This window comes from Oryctolagus cuniculus, chromosome 7 (genome assembly GCF_964237555.1).
Source record: "Oryctolagus cuniculus chromosome 7, mOryCun1.1, whole genome shotgun sequence".
Classification (NCBI taxonomy): domain Eukaryota; kingdom Metazoa; phylum Chordata; class Mammalia; order Lagomorpha; family Leporidae; genus Oryctolagus; species Oryctolagus cuniculus.
In genome coordinates this window covers 37,335,670-37,359,011 of record NC_091438.1, presented here as the reverse complement: position 1 = coordinate 37,359,011, position 23,342 = coordinate 37,335,670, and the positions used below count along the sequence as shown (strand labels likewise).

General features: G+C 67.7%; 15 non-coding genes across 15 annotated transcripts; 9 read left to right on the top strand and 6 right to left on the bottom strand.

Annotated features, from left to right (window-relative positions):
- Nucleotides 1–1,594: 1,594 nt before the first annotated feature.
- Nucleotides 1,595–1,668, bottom strand: TRNAN-GUU (transfer RNA asparagine (anticodon GUU)). Its single transcript has one exon. It is a non-coding gene; the product is annotated as a tRNA-Asn (tRNA).
- A 2,724-nt stretch (nucleotides 1,669–4,392) lies between these two features.
- TRNAE-CUC (transfer RNA glutamic acid (anticodon CUC)) lies at nucleotides 4,393–4,464 on the top strand. The gene has a single exon. It is a non-coding gene; the product is annotated as a tRNA-Glu (tRNA).
- Nucleotides 4,465–6,345: 1,881 nt separating this feature from the next.
- On the bottom strand, nucleotides 6,346–6,416 carry TRNAG-GCC (transfer RNA glycine (anticodon GCC)). The gene has a single exon. It is a non-coding gene; the product is annotated as a tRNA-Gly (tRNA).
- Nucleotides 6,417–7,769: 1,353 nt separating this feature from the next.
- On the bottom strand, nucleotides 7,770–7,852 carry TRNAL-CAG (transfer RNA leucine (anticodon CAG)). Its single transcript has one exon. It is a non-coding gene; the product is annotated as a tRNA-Leu (tRNA).
- Nucleotides 7,853–8,573: 721 nt separating this feature from the next.
- On the top strand, nucleotides 8,574–8,645 carry TRNAD-GUC (transfer RNA aspartic acid (anticodon GUC)). The gene has a single exon. It is a non-coding gene; the product is annotated as a tRNA-Asp (tRNA).
- Nucleotides 8,646–9,305: 660 nt separating this feature from the next.
- Nucleotides 9,306–9,377, top strand: TRNAG-UCC (transfer RNA glycine (anticodon UCC)). Its single transcript has one exon. It is a non-coding gene; the product is annotated as a tRNA-Gly (tRNA).
- Nucleotides 9,378–9,698: 321 nt separating this feature from the next.
- TRNAE-CUC (transfer RNA glutamic acid (anticodon CUC)) lies at nucleotides 9,699–9,770 on the top strand. The gene has a single exon. It is a non-coding gene; the product is annotated as a tRNA-Glu (tRNA).
- A 1,847-nt stretch (nucleotides 9,771–11,617) lies between these two features.
- TRNAG-GCC (transfer RNA glycine (anticodon GCC)) lies at nucleotides 11,618–11,688 on the bottom strand. Its single transcript has one exon. It is a non-coding gene; the product is annotated as a tRNA-Gly (tRNA).
- A 1,365-nt stretch (nucleotides 11,689–13,053) lies between these two features.
- On the bottom strand, nucleotides 13,054–13,136 carry TRNAL-CAG (transfer RNA leucine (anticodon CAG)). The gene has a single exon. It is a non-coding gene; the product is annotated as a tRNA-Leu (tRNA).
- Nucleotides 13,137–13,852: 716 nt separating this feature from the next.
- TRNAD-GUC (transfer RNA aspartic acid (anticodon GUC)) lies at nucleotides 13,853–13,924 on the top strand. The gene has a single exon. It is a non-coding gene; the product is annotated as a tRNA-Asp (tRNA).
- Nucleotides 13,925–14,557: 633 nt separating this feature from the next.
- TRNAG-UCC (transfer RNA glycine (anticodon UCC)) lies at nucleotides 14,558–14,629 on the top strand. The gene has a single exon. It is a non-coding gene; the product is annotated as a tRNA-Gly (tRNA).
- Nucleotides 14,630–14,947: 318 nt separating this feature from the next.
- On the top strand, nucleotides 14,948–15,019 carry TRNAE-CUC (transfer RNA glutamic acid (anticodon CUC)). The gene has a single exon. It is a non-coding gene; the product is annotated as a tRNA-Glu (tRNA).
- Nucleotides 15,020–18,315: 3,296 nt separating this feature from the next.
- On the bottom strand, nucleotides 18,316–18,398 carry TRNAL-CAG (transfer RNA leucine (anticodon CAG)). The gene has a single exon. It is a non-coding gene; the product is annotated as a tRNA-Leu (tRNA).
- Nucleotides 18,399–19,813: 1,415 nt separating this feature from the next.
- TRNAG-UCC (transfer RNA glycine (anticodon UCC)) lies at nucleotides 19,814–19,885 on the top strand. Its single transcript has one exon. It is a non-coding gene; the product is annotated as a tRNA-Gly (tRNA).
- Nucleotides 19,886–20,203: 318 nt separating this feature from the next.
- On the top strand, nucleotides 20,204–20,275 carry TRNAE-CUC (transfer RNA glutamic acid (anticodon CUC)). The gene has a single exon. It is a non-coding gene; the product is annotated as a tRNA-Glu (tRNA).
- The last annotated feature ends 3,067 nt before the right edge of the window (nucleotides 20,276–23,342 follow it).

Below are 23,342 nucleotides of genomic sequence, written 5' to 3'. Positions count from 1 at the left end.
AGTGCCGGGGAGGAGCAGGCTCGGGCTGAAGACACTTTTGGGGGGAGATTAGAGCGAGGACAGGCAAGGACAACGAAACCAGCTTTCCTGCTTCGGTGTGGAAGTCAGGTGCAGCTTGGTTCACGGCACTGATGGCACCAAGGTTCGACCACCAATAGCAAAGGTACTGAGCTCCCCGGAGTTAAGAGATAGCACCACGTCCCTCGGCAGCCAGCTCCCAGGGGGGTGGCGGCTGGGGTGGAGAGGCCGTCGTTGCCCACGGAAGAGAGCTTGAGCTCAGCCCCGCTGTTTCCGAAGTCGCAAACAGAGCACTGGGTGATTCCATGAAGCTCTTTGCAGGGTCTTGCCTGCTGCTCTCACCGAGACGGAAAAAGCCGTGGGAACAAAGCACGAGCAGTCCTCTCTCGCTTTCAGTTCTTGATCAAAATGCCATCAGAGCTTGGCTAGGGTTGATGAGAAGCCCTCTTCCCGCAGCAGCCATTGCCCCACGGGGGGCGTGGATCCGCCAGCGCCCTTTCCACAGCTGCCCAGGGGTGCTGCGGGGGGTGTAGCCGGCGGCGCGGGTGGGCATCCGAGGGGCTCGGAGCACTGGGGCGGGAGGGGGAAGCCGCGGCCAGGCAGGAGGTGGAGGCCTGAGCCCAGGCAGAGCCACAGCCTGACTGCCTGCGTGGTGCGCTATAAAGCGAAGCGATTCGGGGCGATCTGCGACTATTCGGTGAGATTGAGGGCCACACAGGGGCGTTCGGAAACCACGGGCACTCAGCTCACACGTGTTAGTCTAAGCGCTGAAGATACCAGATGGGCGCAGGCGCCATTCCGTGCAGCAGCTTAACTTCTAGCGGGAAAGACAGGGCCACAGAGGGGGCGCAGGGCAGCGGCTGGAGCTTCGGTCTGGTGGCGAAGGATGCAGAGCAGTTGGCTAGGCCAAAAAGTGGAGAAAGGCCAAGGGTCCCTGCGTCAGGATTTAAAGCCCGAGCCCGGGCAGAAACCAGCGGTTTGGTCCTGTTGGGATCGCAGGGCCAGGGAGGGACAGGAGACAGTCCTGGGGCCCATCAAGAGGGGCACCTCCTCGGTGCCGAGGAAATCGTGTGGGGCCCCGCGAGCCGCGGAGGGAGCTTGAAGACCTGAGGTTTGTCTCCCAGGCCTCTCTGGCCGCAGCTAGGAGGGCGGACGCGGAGGAGAGCTGGAGCCAGGGAGGCGGGGAGGCGGGCGCAGCAAGTGCGGCGGCCCCGGGGGAAGCGAGGGTGGGGACGAAGGAGCGCGGTCCCCCGACATCCAGGCGCCGACTCCGGGGGGTGCAGGCAGCGGGGCGCCGCGGGGTAATCCCGGGCTCGCCAACTCGTGCTCAGGTGAGAGCTGCAGGGCAAAGGCGGGCCAGAGCTTTTCAACTTCGTGGTAGCGGCGCCGCCCTCCCTTCCTGCCTTCATGGTCCTGCAGCCGGCTGGAAGGCGCACTGATGCGAATCAAAACAGTAATTGGGAACCTGAGGGCCGGCCGAGGTCCCTGCGAGTGCACGGACAGAGGTCAGAAGTCACAGAGCAGTCGCGGCTCCCCCCTCCCCCCCGGGGGCAGAGCTCATAAAAGAGGCGAGCTGCGTCCCTGGGTGGGCTCGAACCACCAACCTTTCGGTTAACAGCCGAACGCGCTAACCGATTGCGCCACAGAGACAGGCAAGCGCATGTCTTACTGCCAAGCCAGTTCACTGAAGTCGAAATTTCTAGCGCTTTCTTTGTGTGCCAAACTGGGACCTTGAGAGTGACGTGGACCCAGCGGGGCCACCACCTTCTTGCCCGGGGCGCTGCTGCTAACCCCGAGTGACTCAGGGCTTTTGCCGGCGTCACCGTCGGCTTAGCTCTGCGCCAGGACCCGGCTTCTACCCAGGAGAGGCCGAGGAAGGGGGAGCAGCAGACGACGAACAAACGAAGCAACTCCGGGAATCCGAAACGGACGGGCTCCGGGGTCCAGGCGCTCAGCTGCTTTCGCAGTTTGAAGATGAACGCCACCAAGCCTTTTGGCTGATCTACATGATTTTTGTGTTCGTGCGTGTATAATTAGCTTATTTGGGGGAAAATTAAAGATGTCATATCGTGGGTCCAATCTTGTCTGACAAAAATGTGTCTAGGTAAAGTAACTTCGTGTCGCACAATTAAAGGACAGCGCAGCTGTGGGGTCTTAGCCTCTTGGACAGAACGCAAATACCTATAACTTAAGGACCCTGGTAGTCACATATCCAGGTCCCAGTGTCTGACGGCAGAGAACCCTCCCCCTCTTATTCCTCCCTGCTCAACTAAGGGATCTTCCTCAGAGCTGGGCCTAACAGCCACTCTCCACATTGCCCAAGTCCCAGGGCCCACGCACAGCCTCCTTCCTCTCTGTGTCTCCACCCCCTGCGCAGTGGGCTCCAGCGCAGGTGTGGGTCAAAGTTTGCAGTGATCCTCAGGGAAGTGAGGATGCATCAGACATAGATATGCAGGTGCAGCGATTATACTCACTATACTTGTGTGTGTATATCCCATGAGGGGGACTCAACGTGTTACAGAAAAAAATGGAAATAATAGCCAATTTTCCACGAATTTCTCGATACATCCTTCTATCCTTCTATATATTATGGGGTTTTCTTCCTACTTACAATTTTGGTTTCTTTTCTAGTATTATAATTGAGATAGATTATAGTTGTGGATGTGGCTTCTTTCTTTTTTTAAAAAAAATTAATTGTGCAGTTTGGCCAAATAACATTGGCAACACTATATTGGTAACGAACATATGGTGAACAGTTCGCTCAGTTATGAAGTACAGGTTGAGGAAATACTACTTGATATTCAGCACGTTTGTTGGATTAGCAGCAGAAGTCAAAAGTTAATACTTGCCAGGTAATTCTAAATACACAAACATTTCCCATGTTCCACGTCCCGTGTTTACAATAGTGATTTAAAAGATAATAAAAAACTATAGAGAGAGAACAGAAGAACTTAGAAAGAATTTAAAATTTGAGGCCAATAGAAAGTACAAAATTGGGGGGGGTGCAGCACTGTGGCATGGTAGGATAAGCATCTGCCTGCGGCACTGGTGCCAGGAAGACAGTGGAGGATGGACCAAGTCCTTGGGCCCTGCACCTGCATGAGACCTGGAAGAAGCTCCTGGCTCCTGGCTTCAGATCAGCCCAGCTTTGGCTGTTGTGGCTATTTGGGGAGTGAAGCAGCAGATGGAAGACCTCTCCCTCCCTCTGTCTCTCTCCCTCTTTCTGTCTATAACTCTGCCTCTCAAGTAAATATATAAACCTTTAAAAAAGTACAAAATGGAGAAGTAAAATAAATCTGTACATATAATCAACAGTAATAACCATAAATGTACAAAACTTACAAGTTAAAACACACGGTTGTCTATAAAATTAATTTTGCTCATTTACAAAAGTGATGTGAAGCACGAATAGTGAGTGGGAAGGGGTGAAAAAGGATTCACCAGGAATACTCTTAACAACAAGAATTGTGACATAGCTATACAAAATCAGACAAAATTAACGCTAAGAAACAATGCTTCGCTAAGGATGAAGACGATCACAAAGTAACACTGAAAATCAAAAAAGATAACAAAACCGCAATAGTTGTAAAAATTTATGTAGCTATTAAAATAGCAAACAATATAGCAAGGTTAAGGAACGTCACAGAAGCAGTAGCAGGTGAGACAGAGAAAAGCCATGAGCAAGGCGGCGTCCAGGAGGGTGGTTGAGTCAGGAACGCATCACACGGAGAGGTACTGGGCTCCACAGGAAATTGGTCCAGGCAAGGGCAAGGATCAGAGGAGGGTCGGGATTGGGAGCTTGTGGACAGCCAAGCACCTGCCACGTGTGTGACTAGGGACAACAGAGCCGAATCTGGGGCTGCGGGCCCAAAAGACCACTAGGGGAGCTGTATGAGCCTAGGGACCGGGAACTCAGGATAGGCCGGATGTGAGGGGTGCGTCGGAAGAGGGTGGAGTGTGAGGAGCAGAAGTTTGCTGGTCTCCTAGCCGAAGTTTGAGGGGAGGCAAAGCGGCTGGGCATGGAGGCTCAGCAGGAAGCGGTGAGGTGGTCCGCAGAGCGACGAGGTCGAAGTGCAGCTCTTGGGCCCGAAATGGGTGTAAGGAGAGGCAGAGGCTAGGAAGCAGGCTAACAGCTACATGGCAGTGTGAGTGTGGGGGCCAGGAGACGGAGGTGCGCCGTGTGTTTTTGAGGTCAGGGCGGATGGCGGGCGGGGGCCCGTCGGCCGGCCCGGGCAGGACAGCCGGGGGTTGGCCGTGGAAGTAGCGCGGCAGGCCAGGCGCTGCTGCTGCTGCTGCTGCTGCTGCTGCCGCCCCTTGGCACCCAGGCGCCGGCTGCAGCAGGCAGAGGCCCAGGCCAGACGCGCAGCCCGACGCTCCCTGGTGGTCTAGTGGTTAGGATTCGGCGCTCTCACCGCCGCGGCCCGGGTTCGATTCCCGGTCAGGGAAGCCTTTCTTCTTCCTCGGAGGGCCGGCGTGTGTGCTCTGCCTCCCGCAGCACAGCCCGCCCACTTTTGCACAACCACGCAGCCAACTGCTTGTGCAATGGGGCAACGCACACTGCGCCCCTGCCCTGCCCCAGCCCCAGCCCCAGCCCCAGCCCTGTGCCTCTGCGTCCGCGGCCGCCCTCAGCTGCTGTCCTTTTCGCCAGCTGCGCCACCTCAGGACCTTTGGCCGCTCCCCACCTCCAGGCTGCTCGCTGTCCCCCTGCTCCCGCGCCTCCCCTGCCCAGTCCAAAGTGCCCCTGCCAGCCTTTCTGCGACACTCCTGGGCAGCCGGAACACCCCCAACCCAGATGTGGGCACGCGCGCACCAACACACATCCACCCGCACACCCAGGATGCCACAATTCCGGAACAGCCGCACCCCACTCCACACACAGGGACCGGTGCCTGCACGCACTCGGCCTCACGTCCTCACTCACGACATCACCGCCGCCGGCACCACGCACAGGAACACGTGTGCTTCTGCGTGCGCGCGCACACACACACTCACACACACACAGACACACACACAGAGAGACACAGAGGGCACGCCTTCTCTCCCTGCCCGTTGGGCCAGGTGCCAGGTGCCGCGTGCCATGGCCTCCGTGGGTCTGAGAGTCACCAAGCAGCCCAGGGTGCAGTTGCTTTGGTTTTCCCACCGTGAGCCGATCCAGGCTCCCAGGTGGGCTCGGGGCTTGAACACGTGGGAGCTGTCCCAGAGGGGCCCTGCACTTGGCACCCCTCCCCGCCTCCACCCCCCAGGATGCAGGATGCAGGATGCAGGATGCAGGATGCAGATGCGAGACCAGCAGGCTGGAGATGGCCGGCAAGCTGGAGCCCTGGGCAATGCCGGCGGCTGGCCATCGGTGAGGGAGCCTCCTCCTCCGGGAGGAGGTGGGAGAGGGCTTGCGGACAGCCCGAGAGCCGAGATGACAGCCAGCCAGTGTGTGGGGACAAGGTGGAGGAGAGGGGAGCGGCATACGCTGACGTTTCACCGTGGGCTCTCTCCGCACGGGAGGGAACCGACCCTCCCGGTCCCTGTCGCGGGCCACGCCACCACGGATTTGGTAGCACGTTCCAATCCCCGCCTCATCTCTGAGCTCGCGCTCTCTGCGTCCCGATTGACGCCTCGATCCCTGCATGCGGTTCTCCGCCCTACTCTGTGCCGGCTCGGCCCTCGTCAAGTAGCGGCTCCGGCTCCTTGTGCCCACACAGGACCTCCAGGGCAAGGGCGGAGCTGCCCAGCCGCTTAGGGCAGGTCTCGGGGGCGACAGGTCGACGGGACTCAGAGGGCAGAGTCTCAGGCGTGGAGCCTCCTGTGCAGTGGGTTGGGAGGGGCCCGGCCCTGGGCACTGGGGGCGGTGTGTGGGGCGCGTGGCAGGGCTGGAGTCGGGTGTCCGTTCTGGAGGCTGGCATCCCAAGCAGCCTAGGGCCAGGGCGTGAGCCCCCAACGGGGGCCGGCATCAGTCCAGCAGCCGGAAGGCGGGAGGAGTCGTGGAAGGGTGCTAGGGCCAGTCGCGCGTTGGCGATGGTTGGTTGTGAGAGCAGGGTGTGGGGAGGCGAAGCGGCGGGGCTTGGCGGCTCAGTGGCCGGCCGGCAGAGCGGCCAGGTCGGAAGTGCAGCACGTGGGCCCGAAGTGGGTATCAGGAGAGGCAGAGGCTAGGAAGGAGGCAGGGGTGCGAGAGCTGAGGCACTGGCGCTGGGCTAGGCGGGGTTCGGCGGCCAGGGGGGGCTGGGGAGCGCGTGTGCCAAGAGTGCTGGTGCAAGGCTGGCCAGAGAGGAGCCCGAGGGAGCGGCTTGCGCAGAGGCACTGCTGGGGCTGCCCAAGCAAAAGGGGAGCAGGAGCTGCATGGGCCGGGAATCGAACCCGGGCCTCCCGCGTGGCAGGCGAGAATTCTACCACTGAACCACCCATGCACCGTCGGCGGGCGCCGCCAGGAGCCGCCACAGGCCCGCAGGCTGATCACCACGAGCTGCTCCGTTGCAGCCGCTTTCCGTGGAGCAGGGCGACCACGCGCAAGCAGAAGGAGCTGCTCCACGCGCCTCTAGGGCCCAGGCTGCTTGGCAAGCTGCCTAGAGTTGAGGATGGGCGGAATGGTTGGCTGGGGTGGGGTTGGAGGGGTTGTGGTGTGGTGTGGTGTGGTGGTGGTTGGCCTTGGATGGGTGGGTGGGGTTTGGGAGGGAGACACACACACACACACACACGAGAGAGAGAGAGAGAGCGCGAGCTAGAGAGCAAAAGGCAGGCAGACAGAGAAAGAGAGAGAAGCACAGAGCTTCAGCTCCTGCTGGGTTGTTGTCTGCATCCCAGGGCACGGGGAAGGAGGGGCGCTGGAGCCCAGAGAGAGCCAGGATGCAGCCGGCCAGACCCGGCCCTCTGCCCAGGTCCCCGTCAGAGCAGGTGACTCGGGGCGGTCCCCGTGGTGGTGGGCTCGGGTGTGAGCCACGGCTGCAACAGGAGCACCGGCTGAAGGCGGGTGTGTGGCCGGCCGCCACGCTGGGTGGGGCGCGCCTGCCCATGGAGCCCCCCGCCCCGCCCCTGGGGAGGCGGTGGGTCGTGGAGGAGAGCCAACGTGTGCAGCTGGGTGACCGCAGGGCGCCTGGGCCTTCGGCCGGCCACCAACCACTGCCCCGGGTGGTTTTCCCGACTCGTGGCCTCTGTGCCTCCTGAGGCAGCTGTGCTGAGGCCGAGAGAGGCGGGAGCACGGGGTCAGCCAAGGGCTCCGAGGAGCAGGATCCCGGGCAGCGCGCTGTCCCGAGCAGGCAGACAGGCTGGCAGGCGGGAGGCGGGAGGCGGGAGTGCGCGGCGAGGGCGAGGAGGTGGGACGCGGCCGAAGTGCGCTGCTCTCGGTGGGCTGGCTGCAGACAGGTGTTTAGGGGACGCTCGGGAGGACTCTGGGCGGGCCGCCCGTCGGTTCAGCGCTCTGGGGCTGGCAGGTGGCGGGGAGAGGTGGAGGAGATCTGGGGACTGGGGCTGGGAGGCGGAGGGCCGTGAATGTGCGGAAGGTAGCGGCAGAGGGTGGCGGCAGAGGAGCGGAGGAGCCAGGAAGACTCGGAGGCAGGTGGGTCCCGAGAAGCGGTGTGGTGGGGAGAGGTGGGCGGGAGTGCCTGCGCGCTGGCCAGTTGGAGCGGGGTCCCTGTGGCGAGTCCCACGTGTGGGCCGGGCCGGCAAGGCGGGGTCTCGCTCGCGACGGCTGGAAAGCCGGAGCGGCGAGCGGCGTGTTGCACGACGGGCGCGAGGCTGGCCCGGGCGTGCCAAAAAGGCGTGCTTGTCAGGAGTGGGATTCGAACCCACGCCTCCAGGGGAGACTGCGACCTGAACGCAGCGCCTTAGACCGCTCGGCCATCCTGACGGCGGGCCGGGTGGCGCGGCCGTTCCCTTGGCTGGGGGAGCGCGCCAGGGACTGCGGCCTTGGTCCGTCGCGCCGCCTGGGCCCTGGGCTGCGGGGCCAGGGCGCAGGCCGCGGGGCGCGCGGGTTGCGCGGTTCCCGGGGCAGCTCCGCGCGGTTCCCGGGGCTTGCAGGGCGCCGCTGCCCGGTTCTGGAGGCCGCACGGGGCACCCGGCAGCACCCCCCGGGACGCATCCCAGACGGGCCGCCCGCTCCTTCCAGTTCGCAGCGCTGCCCCCGCCCTCGTTGTGCCCCGCCCACCGGGTCGTCGTGGTCTTCCTCCTCCTCCTCCTCTCCCTCTGGGTTTTCCTGGGGGTGCTCTTCCTCCTCTTCCTCGCTGTGCCCCTCCGCTGGCTCTTCTCCCCTCTCCTCTTGCTGCTGCTGCTGCTGCTGCTGCTGCTGCTGCTGCTCTTCCTCATCTTCATCCTCCTCCCTGGCTTCCCCTGGGTCCTCCGGTTGGTTGGCTCTATGCTCCTGGAAGCTAGCATGTTGTGGTCCCGGGCCGGGGAGTCCACGTGGGGCTGAAGGCACTAGGTTGCGGGGACCGGGGCCTGGGCACTGGGGACGGGTGGCGGTTGGCCCTGGAGCCGGTGTGTGGGCGGTGGAGGGCAGGGGTCGGGTGCGGGCGGGCGGGCGGGCGGGCGGACGCAGAGGGGTCGAGGGGACCCGAGGGTGGCCGCCGCCGTCCTCGTTAGTATAGTGGTGAGTATCCCCGCCTGTCACGCGGGAGACCGGGGTTCGATTCCCCGACGGGGAGGCAAGCCGCCCTTTTTGGCCAGGCCCCGCACGCCGGCCCCCGCACGCGGAGCACCAGGGACCGTGTGGCCTGCGGGCCCCGGACACGCACCCGTGTTGGGCGCACAGGGCGCGGCGCGCGCGAGGAGTTTTCGCTCGCCCACGGTCGGTCGCCACCGACCGACAGGGCTTGGTGCGCTTGGTGCGCTTGGTGCGCTAGGTGCGCTTGGTGCGCTAGGTGCGCTAGGTGCGCTGGGTGAGGGGGCGCGGACGAGCCGGGGAGCGAGCCTGCGGGTGCGGTCGGTCGCCTGGCCGTCGGACCTCTGGTGCACGAGGGCTTGGACGAGCCAGCTGAGGGCGGACGCGGAGACGGATACGGATACGGACGCGCGCGCCGCCGGGGCTCCGCTGGATCCGGAGGCCGGTTCCCAGGAGTAAGGAGACCGGGAGGCGCTGGGCGGAGGCGGGCGCGTGCGCAGACGGAGAAGCGGCTGGCGTGCGTGTGGATGCGCGAGGGCGCGCGCGTGGATCGGGCAGGCGTGCTGGGCTTGGCCGGCGGGGCGCCGGGAGGCCTTGGGGTGGCAGCGGGGAAGTGCGGGCGAGGCGCGCCGTCGGGGCACGGGGGCGGCGGGGCGCTCCGGGCAAGCCGGGCGGCGCGTGGCCAGGCCGGCCTCGGCGGGAGGCGTTGGTGGTATAGTGGTGAGCATAGCTGCCTTCCAAGCAGTTGACCCGGGTTCGATTCCCGGCCAACGCACCGCGCCCACCTTTTGGCAGCGGCGGTGGTCGTGGCGCGCGCCCGGCCGCCCAGGTGGGGTGGACTCGGCTGAGCGCGGCGGGGCAGGGCGTGCGCGGGGGCCAGGAGACGGAGGCGCGCCGTGTGTTTTTGAGGTCAGGGCGGATGGCGGGCGGGGGCCCGTCGGCCGGCCCGGGCAGGACAGCCGGGGGGTTGGCCGTGGAAGTAGCGCGACAGGCCAGGCGCTGCTGCTGCTGCTGCTGCTGCTGCTGCTGCTGCCCATTGGCACCCAGGCGCCGGCTGCAGCAGGCAGAGGCCCAGGCCAGACGCGCAGCCCGACGCTCCCTGGTGGTCTAGTGGTTAGGATTCGGCGCTCTCACCGCCGCGGCCCGGGTTCGATTCCCGGTCAGGGAAGCCTTTCTTCTTCCTCGGAGGGCCGGCGTGTGTGCTCTGCCTCCCGCAGTACAGCCCGCCCACTTTTGCACAACCACGCAGCCAACTGCTTGTGCAATGGGGCAACGCACACTGCGCCCCAGCCCCAGCCCCGGCCCCGGCCCAAGCTCTGTGCCTCTGCCTCCGCGGCCGCCCTCAGCTGCTGTCCTTTTCGCCAGCTGCGCCACCTCAGGACCTTCGGCCGCTCCCCACCTCCAGGCTGCTCGCTGTCCCCCTGCTCCCGCGCCTCCCCTGCCAGCCTTTCTGCGACACTCCTGGGCAGCCGGAACACCCCCAACCCAGACGTGGGCACGCGCGCACCAACACACATCCACCCGCACACCCAGGATGCCACAATTCCGGAACAGCCGCACCCCACTCCACACACAGGGACCGGTGCCTGCACGCACTCGGCCTCACGTCCTCACTCACGACATCACCGCCGCCGGCACCACGCACAGGAACGCGTGTGCTTCTGCGTGCGCGCGCACACACACACTCACACACACACAGACACACACACAGAGAGACACAGAGGGCACGCCTTCTCTCCCTGCCCGTTGGGCCAGGTGCCAGGTGCCGCGTGCCATGGCCTCCGTGGGTCTGAGAGTCACCAAGCAGCCCAGGGTGCAGTTGCTTTGGTTTTCCCACCGTGAGCCGATCCAGGCTCCCAGGTGGGCTCGGGGCTTGAACACGTGGGAGCTGTCCCAGAGGGGCCCTGCACTTGGCACCCCTCCCCGCCTCCACCCCCCAGGATGCAGGATGCAGGATGCAGGATGCAGGATGCAGATGCGAGACCAGCAGGCTGGAGAGGGCCGGCAAGCTGGAGCCCTGGGCAATGCCGGCGGCTGGCCATAGGTGAGGGAGCCTCCTCCTCCGGGAGGAGGTGGGAGAGGGCTTGCGGACAGCCCGAGAGCCGAGATGACAGCCAGCCAGTGTGTGGGGACAAGGTGGAGGAGAGGGGAGCGGCATACGCTGGCGTTTCACCGTGGGCTCTCTCCGCACGGGAGGGAACCGACCCTCCCGGTCCCCGTCGCGGGCCACGCCACCACGGATTTGGTAGCACGTTCCAATCCCCGCCTCATCTCTGAGCTCTGCGTCCCGATTGACGCCTCGATCCCTGCATGCGGTTCTCCGCCCTACTCTGTGCCGGCTCGGCCCTCGTCAAGTAGCGGCTCCGGCTCCTTGTGCCCACACAGGACCTCCAGGGCAAGGGCGGAGCTGCCCAGCCGCTTAGGGCAGGTCTCGGGGGCGACAGGTCGACGGGACTCAGAGGGCAGAGTCTCAGGCGTGGAGCCTCCCGTGCAGTGGGTTGGGAGGGGCCCGGCCCTGGGCACTGGGGGCGGTGTGTGGGGCGCGTGGCAGGGCTGGAGTCGGGTGTCTGTTCTGGAGGCTGGCATCCCAAGCAGCCTAGGGCCAGGGCGTGAGCCCCCAACGGGGGCCGGCATCTGTCCAGCAGCCGGAAGGCGGGAGGAGTCGTGGAAGGGTGCTAGGGCCAGCCGCGCGTTGGCGATGGTTGGTTGTGAGAGCAGGGTGTGGGGAGGCGAAGCGGCGGGGCTTGGCGGCTCAGTGGCCGGCCGGCAGAGCGGCGAGGTCGGAAGTGCAGCGCGTGGGCCCGAAGTGGGTATCAGGAGAGGCAGAGGCTAGGAAGGAGGCAGGGGTGCGAGAGCTGAGGCACTGGCGCTGGGCTAGGCGGGGTTCGGCGGCCAGGGGGGCTGGGGAGCGCGTGTGCCAAGAGTGCTGGTGCAAGGCTGGCCAGAGAGGAGCCCGAGGGAGCGGCTTGCGCAGAGGCACTGCTGGGGCTGCCCAAGCAAAAGGGGAGCAGGAGCTGCATGGGCCGGGAATCGAACCCGGGCCTCCCGCGTGGCAGGCGAGAATTCTACCACTGAACCACCCATGCACCGTCGGCGGGCGCCGCCAGGAGCCGCCACAGGCCCACAGGCTGATCACCACGAGCTGCTCCGTTGCAGCCGCTTTCCGTGGAGCAGGGCGACCACGCGCAAGCAGAAGGAGCTGCTCCACGCGCCTCTAGGGCCCAGGCTGCTTGGCAAGCTGCCTAGAGTTGAGGATGGGCGGAATGGTTGGCTGGGGTGGGGTTGGAGGGGGTGTGGTGTGGTGTGGTGTGGTGGTGGTTGGCCTTGGATGGGTGGGTGGGGTTTGGGAGGGAGACACACACACACACACACACACACACACGAGAGAGAGAGAGAGAGAGAGAGCGAGCTAGAGAGCAAGAGGCAGGCAGACAGAGAAAGAGAGAGAAGCACAGAGCTTCAGCTCCTGCTGGGTTGTTGTCTGCATCCCAGGGCACGGGGAAGGAGGGGCGCTGGAGCCCAGAGAGAGCCAGGATGCAGCCGGCCAGACCCGGCCCTCTGCCCAGGTCCCCGTCAGAGCAGGTGACTCGGGGCGGTCCCCGTGGTGGTGGGCTCGGGTGTGAGCCACGGCTGCAACAGGAGCACCGGCTGAAGGCGGGTGTGTGGCCGGCCGCCACGCTGGGTGGGGCGCGCCTGCCCATGGAGCCCCCCGCCCCGCCCCTGGGGAGGCGGTGGGTCGTGGAGGAGAGCCAACGTGTGCAGCTGGGTGACCGCAGGGCGCCTGGGCCTTCGGCCGGCCACCAACCACTGCCCCGGGTGGTTTTCCCGACTCGTGGCCTCTGTGCCTCCTGAGGCAGCTGTGCTGAGGCCGAGAGAGGCGGGAGCACGGGGTCAGCCAAGGGCTCCGAGGAGCAGGATCCCGGGCAGCGCGCTGTCCCGAGCAGGCAGACAGGCTGGCAGGCGGGAGGCGGGAGGCGGGAGTGCGCGGCGAGGGCGAGGAGGTGGGACGCGGCCGAAGTGCGCTGCTCTCGGTGGGCTGGCTGCAGACAGGTGTTTAGGGGACGCTCGGGAGGACTCTGGGCGGGCCGCCCGTCGGTTCAGCGCTCTGGGGCTGGCAGGTGGCGGGGAGAGGTGGAGGAGATCTGGGGACTGGGGCTGGGAGGCGGAGGGCCGTGAATGTGCGGAAGGTAGCGGCAGAGGGTGGCGGCAGAGGAGCGGAGGAGCCAGGAAGACTCGGAGGCAGGTGGGTCCCGAGAAGCGGTGTGGTGGGGAGAGGTGGGCGGGAGTGCCTGCGCGCTGGCCAGTTGGAGCGGGGTCCCTGTGGCGAGTCCCACGTGTGGGCCGGGCCGGCAAGGCGGGGTCTCGCTCGCGACGGCTGGAGAGCCGGAGCGGCGAGCGGCGTGTTGCACGACGGGCGCGAGGCTGGCCCGGGCGTGCCAAAAAGGCGTGCTTGTCAGGAGTGGGATTCGAACCCACGCCTCCAGGGGAGACTGCGACCTGAACGCAGCGCCTTAGACCGCTCGGCCATCCTGACGGCGGGCCGGGTGGCGCGGCCGTTCCCTTGGCTGGGGGAGCGCGCCAGGGACTGCGGCCTTGGTCCGTCGCGCCGCCTGGGCCCTGGGCTGCGGGGCCAGGGCGCAGGCCGCGGGGCGCGCGGGTTGCGCGGTTCCCGGGGCAGCTCCGCGCGGTTCCCGGGGCTTGCAGGGCGCCGCTGCCCGGTTCTGGAGGCCGCACGGGGCACCCGGCAGCACCCCCCGGGACGCATCCCAGACGGGCCGCCCGCTCCTTCCAGTTCGCAGCGCTGCCCCCGCCCTCGTTGTGCCCCGCCCACCGGGTCGTCGTGGTCTTCCTCCTCCTCCTCCTCTCCCTCTGGGTTTTCCTGGGGGTGCTCTTCCTCCTCTTCCTCGCTGTGCCCCTCCGCTGGCTCTTCTCCCCTCTCCTCTTGCTGCTGCTGCTGCTGCTGCTGCTGCTCTTCCTCATCTTCATCCTCCTCCCTGGCTTCCCCTGGGTCCTCCGGTTGGTTGGCTCTATGCTCCTGGAAGCTAGCATGTTGTGGTCCCGGGCCGGGGAGTCCACGTGGGGCTGAAGGCACTAGGTTGCGGGGACCGGGGCCTGGGCACTGGGGACGGGTGGCGGTTGGCCCTGGAGCCGGTGTGTGGGCGGTGGAGGGCAGGGGTCGGGTGCGGGCGGGCGGGCGGGCGGGCGGGCGGACGCAGAGGGGTCGAGGGGACCCGAGGGTGGCCGCCGCCGTCCTCGTTAGTATAGTGGTGAGTATCCCCGCCTGTCACGCGGGAGACCGGGGTTCGATTCCCCGACGGGGAGGCAAGCCGCCCTTTTTGGCCAGGCCCCGCACGCCGGCCCCCGCACGCGGAGCACCAGGGACCGTGTGGCCTGCGGGCCCCGGACACGCACCCGTGTTGGGCGCACAGGGCGCGGCGCGCGCGAGGAGTTTTCGCTCGCCCACGGTCGGTCGCCACCGACCGACAGGGCTTGGTGCGCTTGGTGCGCTAGGTGCGCTAGGTGCGCTGGGTGAGGGGGCGCGGACGAGCCGGGGAGCGAGCCTGCGGGTGCGGTCGGTCGCCTGGCCGTCGGACCTCTGGTGCACGAGGGCTTGGACGAGCCAGCTGAGGGCGGACGCGGAGACGGATACGGATACGGACGCGCGCGCCGCCGGGGCTCCGCTGGATCCGGAGGCCGGTTCCCAGGAGTAAGGAGACCGGGAGGCGCTGGGCGGAGGCGGGCGCGTGCGCAGACGGAGAAGCGGCTGGCGTGCGTGTGGATGCGCGAGGGCGCGCGCGTGGATCGGGCAGGCGTGCTGGGCTTGGCCGGCGGGGCGCCGGGCGGCCTTGGGGTGGCAGCGGGGAAGTGCGGGCGAGGCGCGCCGTCGGGGCACGGGGGCGGCGGGGCGCTCCGGGCAAGCCGGGCGGCGCGTGGCCAGGCCGGCCTCGGCGGGAGGCGTTGGTGGTATAGTGGTGAGCATAGCTGCCTTCCAAGCAGTTGACCCGGGTTCGATTCCCGGCCAACGCAGCGCGCCCACCTTTTGGCAGAGGCGGTGGTCGTGGCGCGCGCCCGGCCGCCCAGGTGGGGTGGACTCGGCTGAGCGCGGCGGGGCAGGGCGTGCGCGGGGGCCAGGAGACGGAGGCGCGCCGTGTGTTTTTGAGGTCAGGGCGGATGGCGGGCGGGGGCCCGTCGGCCGGCCCGGGCAGGACAGCCGGGGGGTTGGCCGTGGAAGTAGCGCGACAGGCCAGGCGCTGCTGCTGCTGCTGCTGCTGCTGCTGCTGCCCATTGGCACCCAGGCGCCGGCTGCAGCAGGCAGAGGCCCAGGCCAGACGCGCAGCCCGACGCTCCCTGGTGGTCTAGTGGTTAGGATTCGGCGCTCTCACCGCCGCGGCCCGGGTTCGATTCCCGGTCAGGGAAGCCTTTCTTCTTCCTCGGAGGGCCGGCGTGTGTGCTCTGCCTCCCGCAGTACAGCCCGCCCACTTTTGCACAACCACGCAGCCAACTGCTTGTGCAATGGGGCAACGCACACTGCGCCCCAGCCCCAGCCCCGGCCCCGGCCCAAGCTCTGTGCCTCTGCCTCCGCGGCCGCCCTCAGCTGCTGTCCTTTTCGCCAGCTGCGCCACCTCAGGACCTTCGGCCGCTCCCCACCTCCAGGCTGCTCGCTGTCCCCCTGCTCCCGCGCCTCCCCTGCCAGCCTTTCTGCGACACTCCTGGGCAGCCGGAACACCCCCAACCCAGACGTGGGCACGCGCGCACCAACACACATCCACCCGCACACCCAGGATGCCACAATTCCGGAACAGCCGCACCCCACTCCACACACAGGGACCGGTGCCTGCACGCACTCGGCCTCACGTCCTCACTCACGACATCACCGCCGCCGGCACCACGCACAGGAACGCGTGTGCTTCTGCGTGCGCGCGCACACACACACTCACACACACACAGACACACACACAGAGAGACACAGAGGGCACGCCTTCTCTCCCTGCCCGTTGGGCCAGGTGCCAGGTGCCGCGTGCCATGGCCTCCGTGGGTCTGAGAGTCACCAAGCAGCCCAGGGTGCAGTTGCTTTGGTTTTCCCACCGTGAGCCGATCCAGGCTCCCAGGTGGGCTCGGGGCTTGAACACGTGGGAGCTGTCCCAGAGGGGCCCTGCACTTGGCACCCCTCCCCGCCTCCACCCCCCAGGATGCAGGATGCAGGATGCAGGATGCAGGATGCAGGATGCAGATGCGAGACCAGCAGGCTGGAGAGGGCCGGCAAGCTGGAGCCCTGGGCAATGCCGGCGGCTGGCCATAGGTGAGGGAGCCTCCTCCTCCGGGAGGAGGTGGGAGAGGGCTTGCGGACAGCCCGAGAGCCGAGATGACAGCCAGCCAGTGTGTGGGGACAAGGTGGAGGAGAGGGGAGCGGCATACGCTGGCGTTTCACCGTGGGCTCTCTCCGCACGGGAGGGAACCGACCCTCCCGGTCCCCGTCGCGGGCCACGCCACCACGGATTTGGTAGCACGTTCCAATCCCCGCCTCATCTCTGAGCTCTGCGTCCCGATTGACGCCTCGATCCCTGCATGCGGTTCTCCGCCCTACTCTGTGCCGGCTCGGCCCTCGTCAAGTAGCGGCTCCGGCTCCTTGTGCCCACACAGGACCTCCAGGGCAAGGGCGGAGCTGCCCAGCCGCTTAGGGCAGGTCTCGGGGGCGACAGGTCGACGGGACTCAGAGGGCAGAGTCTCAGGCGTGGAGCCTCCCGTGCAGTGGGTTGGGAGGGGCCCGGCCCTGGGCACTGGGGGCGGTGTGTGGGGCGCGTGGCAGGGCTGGAGTCGGGTGTCTGTTCTGGAGGCTGGCATCCCAAGCAGCCTAGGGCCAGGGCGTGAGCCCCCAACGGGGGCCGGCATCTGTCCAGCAGCCGGAAGGCGGGAGGAGTCGTGGAAGGGTGCTAGGGCCAGCCGCGCGTTGGCGATGGTTGGTTGTGAGAGCAGGGTGTGGGGAGGCGAAGCGGCGGGGCTTGGCGGCTCAGTGGCCGGCCGGCAGAGCGGCGAGGTCGGAAGTGCAGCGCGTGGGCCCGAAGTGGGTATCAGGAGAGGCAGAGGCTAGGAAGGAGGCAGGGGTGCGAGAGCTGAGGCACTGGCGCTGGGCTAGGCGGGGTTCGGCGGCCAGGGGGGCTGGGGAGCGCGTGTGCCAAGAGTGCTGGTGCAAGGCTGGCCAGAGAGGAGCCCGAGGGAGCGGCTTGCGCAGAGGCACTGCTGGGGCTGCCCAAGCAAAAGGGGAGCAGGAGCTGCATGGGCCGGGAATCGAACCCAGGCCTCCCGCGTGGCAGGCGAGAATTCTACCACTGAACCACCCATGCACCGTCGGCGGGCGCCGCCAGGAGCCGCCACAGGCCCACAGGCTGATCACCACGAGCTGCTCCGTTGCAGCCGCTTTCCGTGGAGCAGGGCGACCACGCGCAAGCAGAAGGAGCTGCTCCACGCGCCTCTAGGGCCCAGGCTGCTTGGCAAGCTGCCTAGAGTTGAGGATGGGCGGAATGGTTGGCTGGGGTGGGGTTGGAGGGGGTGTGGTGTGGTGTGGTGTGGTGGTGGTTGGCCTTGGATGGGTGGGTGGGGTTTGGGAGGGAGACACACACACACACACACACACACACACACACACGAGAGAGAGAGAGAGAGAGAGAGCGAGCTAGAGAGCAAGAGGCAGGCAGACAGAGAAAGAGAGAGAAGCACAGAGCTTCAGCTCCTGCTGGGTTGTTGTCTGCATCCCAGGGCACGGGGAAGGAGGGGCGCTGGAGCCCAGAGAGAGCCAGGATGCAGCCGGCCAGACCCGGCCCTCTGCCCAGGTCCCCGTCAGAGCAGGTGACTCGGGGCGGTCCCCGTGGTGGTGGGCTCGGGTGTGAGCCACGGCTGCAACAGGAGCACCGGCTGAAGGCGGGTGTGTGGCCGGCCGCCACGCTGGGTGGGGCGCGCCTGCCCATGGAGCCCCCCGCCCCGCCCCTGGGGAGGCGGTGGGTCGTGGAGGAGAGCCAACGTGTGCAGCTGGGTGACCGCAGGGCGCCTGGGCCTTCGGCCGGCCACCAACCACTGCCCCGGGTGGTTTTCCCGACTCGTGGCCTCTGTGCCTCCTGAGGCAGCTGTGCTGAGGCCGAGAGAGGCGGGAGCACGGGGTCAGCCAAGGGCTCCGAGGAGCAGGATCCCGGGCAGCGCGCTGTCCCGAGCAGGCAGACAGGCTGGCAGGCGGGAGGCGGGAGGCGGGAGTGCGCGGCGAGGGCGAGGAGGTGGGACGCGGCCGAAGTGCGCTGCTCTCGGTGGGCTGGCTGCAGACAGGTGTTTAGGGGACGCTCGGGAGGACTCTGGGCGGGCCGCCCGTCGGTTCAGCGCTCTGGGGCTGGCAGGTGGCGGGGAGAGGTGGAGGAGATCTGGGGACTGGGGCTGGGAGGCGGAGGGCCGTGAATGTGCGGAAGGTAGCGGCAGAGGGTGGCGGCAGAGGAGCGGAGGAGCCAGGAAGACTCGGAGGCAGGTGGGTCCCGAGAAGCGGTGTGGTGGGGAGAGGTGGGCGGGAGTGCCTGCGCGCTGGCCAGTTGGAGCGGGGTCCCTGTGGCGAGTCCCACGTGTGGGCCGGGCCGGCAAGGCGGGGTCTCGCTCGCGACGGCTGGAAAGCCGGAGCGGCGAGCGGCGTGTTGCACGACGGGCGCGAGGCTGGCCCGGGCGTGCCAAAAAGGCGTGCTTGTCAGGAGTGGGATTCGAACCCACGCCTCCAGGGGAGACTGCGACCTGAACGCAGCGCCTTAGACCGCTCGGCCATCCTGACGGCGGGCCGGGTGGCGCGGCCGTTCCCTTGGCTGGGGGAGCGCGCCAGGGACTGCGGCCTTGGTCCGTCGCGCCGCCTGGGCCCTGGGCTGCGGGGCCAGGGCGCAGGCCGCGGGGCGCGCGGGTTGCGCGGTTCCCGGGGCAGCTCCGCGCGGTTCCCGGGGCTTGCAGGGCGCCGCTGCCCGGTTCTGGAGGCCGCACGGGGCACCCGGCAGCACCCCCCGGGACGCATCCCAGACGGGCCGCCCGCTCCTTCCAGTTCGCAGCGCTGCCCCCGCCCTCGTTGTGCCCCGCCCACCGGGTCGTCGTGGTCTTCCTCCTCCTCCTCCTCTCCCTCTGGGTTTTCCTGGGGGTGCTCTTCCTCCTCTTCCTCGCTGTGCCCCTCCGCTGGCTCTTCTCCCCTCTCCTCTTGCTGCTGCTGCTGCTGCTGCTGCTGCTCTTCCTCATCTTCATCCTCCTCCCTGGCTTCCCCTGGGTCCTCCGGTTGGTTGGCTCTATGCTCCTGGAAGCTAGCATGTTGTGGTCCCGGGCCGGGGAGTCCACGTGGGGCTGAAGGCACTAGGTTGCGGGGACCGGGGCCTGGGCACTGGGGACGGGTGGCGGTTGGCCCTGGAGCCGGTGTGTGGGCGGTGGAGGGCAGGGGTCGGGTGCGGGCGGGCGGGCGGGCGGGCGGACGCAGAGGGGTCGAGGGGACCCGAGGGTGGCCGCCGCCGTCCTCGTTAGTATAGTGGTGAGTATCCCCGCCGCGCGCGGGAGACCGGGGTTCGATTCCCCGACGGGGAGGCAAGCCGCCCTTTTTGGCCAGGCCCCGCACGCCGGCCCCCGCACGCGGAGCACCAGGGACCGTGTGGCCTGCGGGCCCCGGACACGCACCCGTGTTGGGCGCACAGGGCGCGGCGCGCGCGAGGAGTTTTCGCTCGCCCACGGTCGGTCGCCACCGACCGACAGGGCTTGGTGCGCTTGGTGCGCTAGGTGCGCTAGGTGCGCTGGGTGAGGGGGCGCGGACGAGCCGGGGAGCGAGCCTGCGGGTGCGGTCGGTCGCCTGGCCGTCGGACCTCTGGTGCACGAGGGCTTGGACGAGCCAGCTGAGGGCGGACGCGGAGACGGATACGGATACGGACGCGCGCGCCGCCGGGGCTCCGCTGGATCCGGAGGCCGGTTCCCAGGAGTAAGGAGACCGGGAGGCGCTGGGCGGAGGCGGGCGCGTGCGCAGACGGAGAAGCGGCTGGCGTGCGTGTGGATGCGCGAGGGCGCGCGCGTGGATCGGGCAGGCGTGCTGGGCTTGGCCGGCGGGGCGCCGGGCGGCCTTGGGGTGGCAGCGGGGAAGTGCGGGCGAGGCGTGCCGTCGGGGCACGGGGGCGGCGGGGCGCTCCGGGCAAGCCGGGCGGCGCGTGGCCAGGCCGGCCTCGGCGGGAGGCGTTGGTGGTATAGTGGTGAGCATAGCTGCCTTCCAAGCAGTTGACCCGGGTTCGATTCCCGGCCAACGCAGCGCGCCCACCTTTTGGCAGAGGCGGTGGTCGTGGCGCGCGCCCGGCCGCCCAGGTGGGGTGGACTCGGCTGAGCGCGGCGGGGCAGGGCGTGCGCGGGGGCCAGGAGACGGAGGCGCGCCGTGTGTTTTTGAGGTCAGGGCGGATGGCGGGCGGGGGCCCGTCGGCCGGCCCGGGCAGGACAGCCGGGGGGTTGGCCGTGGAAGTAGCGCGACAGGCCAGGCGCTGCTGCTGCTGCTGCTGCTGCTGCTGCTGCCCATTGGCACCCAGGCGCCGGCTGCAGCAGGCAGAGGCCCAGGCCAGACGCGCAGCCCGACGCTCCCTGGTGGTCTAGTGGTTAGGATTCGGCGCTCTCACCGCCGCGGCCCGGGTTCGATTCCCGGTCAGGGAAGCCTTTCTTCTTCCTCGGAGGGCCGGCGTGTGTGCTCTGCCTCCCGCAGTACAGCCCGCCCACTTTTGCACAACCACGCAGCCAACTGCTTGTGCAATGGGGCAACGCACACTGCGCCCCAGCCCCAGCCCCGGCCCCGGCCCAAGCTCTGTGCCTCTGCCTCCGCGGCCGCCCTCAGCTGCTGTCCTTTTCGCCAGCTGCGCCACCTCAGGACCTTCGGCCGCTCCCCACCTCCAGGCTGCTCGCTGTCCCCCTGCTCCCGCGCCTCCCCTGCCAGCCTTTCTGCGACACTCCTGGGCAGCCGGAACACCCCCAACCCAGACGTGGGCACGCGCGCACCAACACACATCCACCCGCACACCCAGGATGCCACAATTCCGGAACAGCCGCACCCCACTCCACACACAGGGACCGGTGCCTGCACGCACTCGGCCTCACGTCCTCACTCACGACATCACCGCCGCCGGCACCACGCACAGGAACGCGTGTGCTTCTGCGTGCGCGCGCACACACACACTCACACACACACAGACACACACACAGAGAGACACAGAGGGCACGCCTTCTCTCCCTGCCCGTTGGGCCAGGTGCCAGGTGCCGCGTGCCATGGCCTCCGTGGGTCTGAGAGTCACCAAGCAGCCCAGGGTGCAGTTGCTTTGGTTTTCCCACCGTGAGCCGATCCAGGCTCCCAGGTGGGCTCGGGGCTTGAACACGTGGGAGCTGTCCCAGAGGGGCCCTGCACTTGGCACCCCTCCCCGCCTCCACCCCCCAGGATGCAGGATGCAGGATGCAGGATGCAGGATGCAGATGCGAGACCAGCAGGCTGGAGAGGGCCGGCAAGCTGGAGCCCTGGGCAATGCCGGCGGCTGGCCATAGGTGAGGGAGCCTCCTCCTCCGGGAGGAGGTGGGAGAGGGCTTGCGGACAGCCCGAGAGCCGAGATGACAGCCAGCCAGTGTGTGGGGACAAGGTGGAGGAGAGGGGAGCGGCATACGCTGGCGTTTCACCGTGGGCTCTCTCCGCACGGGAGGGAACCGACCCTCCCGGTCCCCGTCGCGGGCCACGCCACCACGGATTTGGTAGCACGTTCCAATCCCCGCCTCATCTCTGAGCTCTGCGTCCCGATTGACGCCTCGATCCCTGCATGCGGTTCTCCGCCCTACTCTGTGCCGGCTCGGCCCTCGTCAAGTAGCGGCTCCGGCTCCTTGTGCCCACACAGGACCTCCAGGGCAAGGGCGGAGCTGCCCAGCCGCTTAGGGCAGGTCTCGGGGGCGACAGGTCGACGGGACTCAGAGGGCAGAGTCTCAGGCGTGGAGCCTCCCGTGCAGTGGGTTGGGAGGGGCCCGGCCCTGGGCACTGGGGGCGGTGTGTGGGGCGCGTGGCAGGGCTGGAGTCGGGTGTCTGTTCTGGAGGCTGGCATCCCAAGCAGCCTAGGGCCAGGGCGTGAGCCCCCAACGGGGGCCGGCATCTGTCCAGCAGCCGGAAGGCGGGAGGAGTCGTGGAAGGGTGCTAGGGCCAGCCGCGCGTTGGCGATGGTTGGTTGTGAGAGCAGGGTGTGGGGAGGCGAAGCGGCGGGGCTTGGCGGCTCAGTGGCCGGCCGGCAGAGCGGCGAGGTCGGAAGTGCAGCGCGTGGGCCCGAAGTGGGTATCAGGAGAGGCAGAGGCTAGGAAGGAGGCAGGGGTGCGAGAGCTGAGGCACTGGCGCTGGGCTAGGCGGGGTTCGGCGGCCAGGGGGGCTGGGGAGCGCGTGTGCCAAGAGTGCTGGTGCAAGGCTGGCCAGAGAGGAGCCCGAGGGAGCGGCTTGCGCAGAGGCACTGCTGGGGCTGCCCAAGCAAAAGGGGAGCAGGAGCTGCATGGGCCGGGAATCGAACCCAGGCCTCCCGCGTGGCAGGCGAGAATTCTACCACTGAACCACCCATGCACCGTCGGCGGGCGCCGCCAGGAGCCGCCACAGGCCCACAGGCTGATCACCACGAGCTGCTCCGTTGCAGCCGCTTTCCGTGGAGCAGGGCGACCACGCGCAAGCAGAAGGAGCTGCTCCACGCGCCTCTAGGGCCCAGGCTGCTTGGCAAGCTGCCTAGAGTTGAGGATGGGCGGAATGGTTGGCTGGGGTGGGGTTGGAGGGGGTGTGGTGTGGTGTGGTGTGGTGGTGGTTGGCCTTGGATGGGTGGGTGGGGTTTGGGAGGGAGACACACACACACACACACACACACACACACACACGAGAGAGAGAGAGAGAGAGAGAGAGCGAGCTAGAGAGCAAGAGGCAGGCAGACAGAGAAAGAGAGAGAAGCACAGAGCTTCAGCTCCTGCTGGGTTGTTGTCTGCATCCCAGGGCACGGGGAAGGAGGGGCGCTGGAGCCCAGAGAGAGCCAGGATGCAGCCGGCCAGACCCGGCCCTCTGCCCAGGTCCCCGTCAGAGCAGGTGACTCGGGGCGGTCCCCGTGGTGGTGGGCTCGGGTGTGAGCCACGGCTGCAACAGGAGCACCGGCTGAAGGCGGGTGTGTGGCCGGCCGCCACGCTGGGTGGGGCGCGCCTGCCCATGGAGCCCCCCGCCCCGCCCCTGGGGAGGCGGTGGGTCGTGGAGGAGAGCCAACGTGTGCAGCTGGGTGACCGCAGGGCGCCTGGGCCTTCGGCCGGCCACCAACCACTGCCCCGGGTGGTTTTCCCGACTCGTGGCCTCTGTGCCTCCTGAGGCAGCTGTGCTGAGGCCGAGAGAGGCGGGAGCACGGGGTCAGCCAAGGGCTCCGAGGAGCAGGATCCCGGGCAGCGCGCTGTCCCGAGCAGGCAGACAGGCTGGCAGGCGGGAGGCGGGAGGCGGGAGTGCGCGGCGAGGGCGAGGAGGTGGGACGCGGCCGAAGTGCGCTGCTCTCGGTGGGCTGGCTGCAGACAGGTGTTTAGGGGACGCTCGGGAGGACTCTGGGCGGGCCGCCCGTCGGTTCAGCGCTCTGGGGCTGGCAGGTGGCGGGGAGAGGTGGAGGAGATCTGGGGACTGGGGCTGGGAGGCGGAGGGCCGTGAATGTGCGGAAGGTAGCGGCAGAGGGTGGCGGCAGAGGAGCGGAGGAGCCAG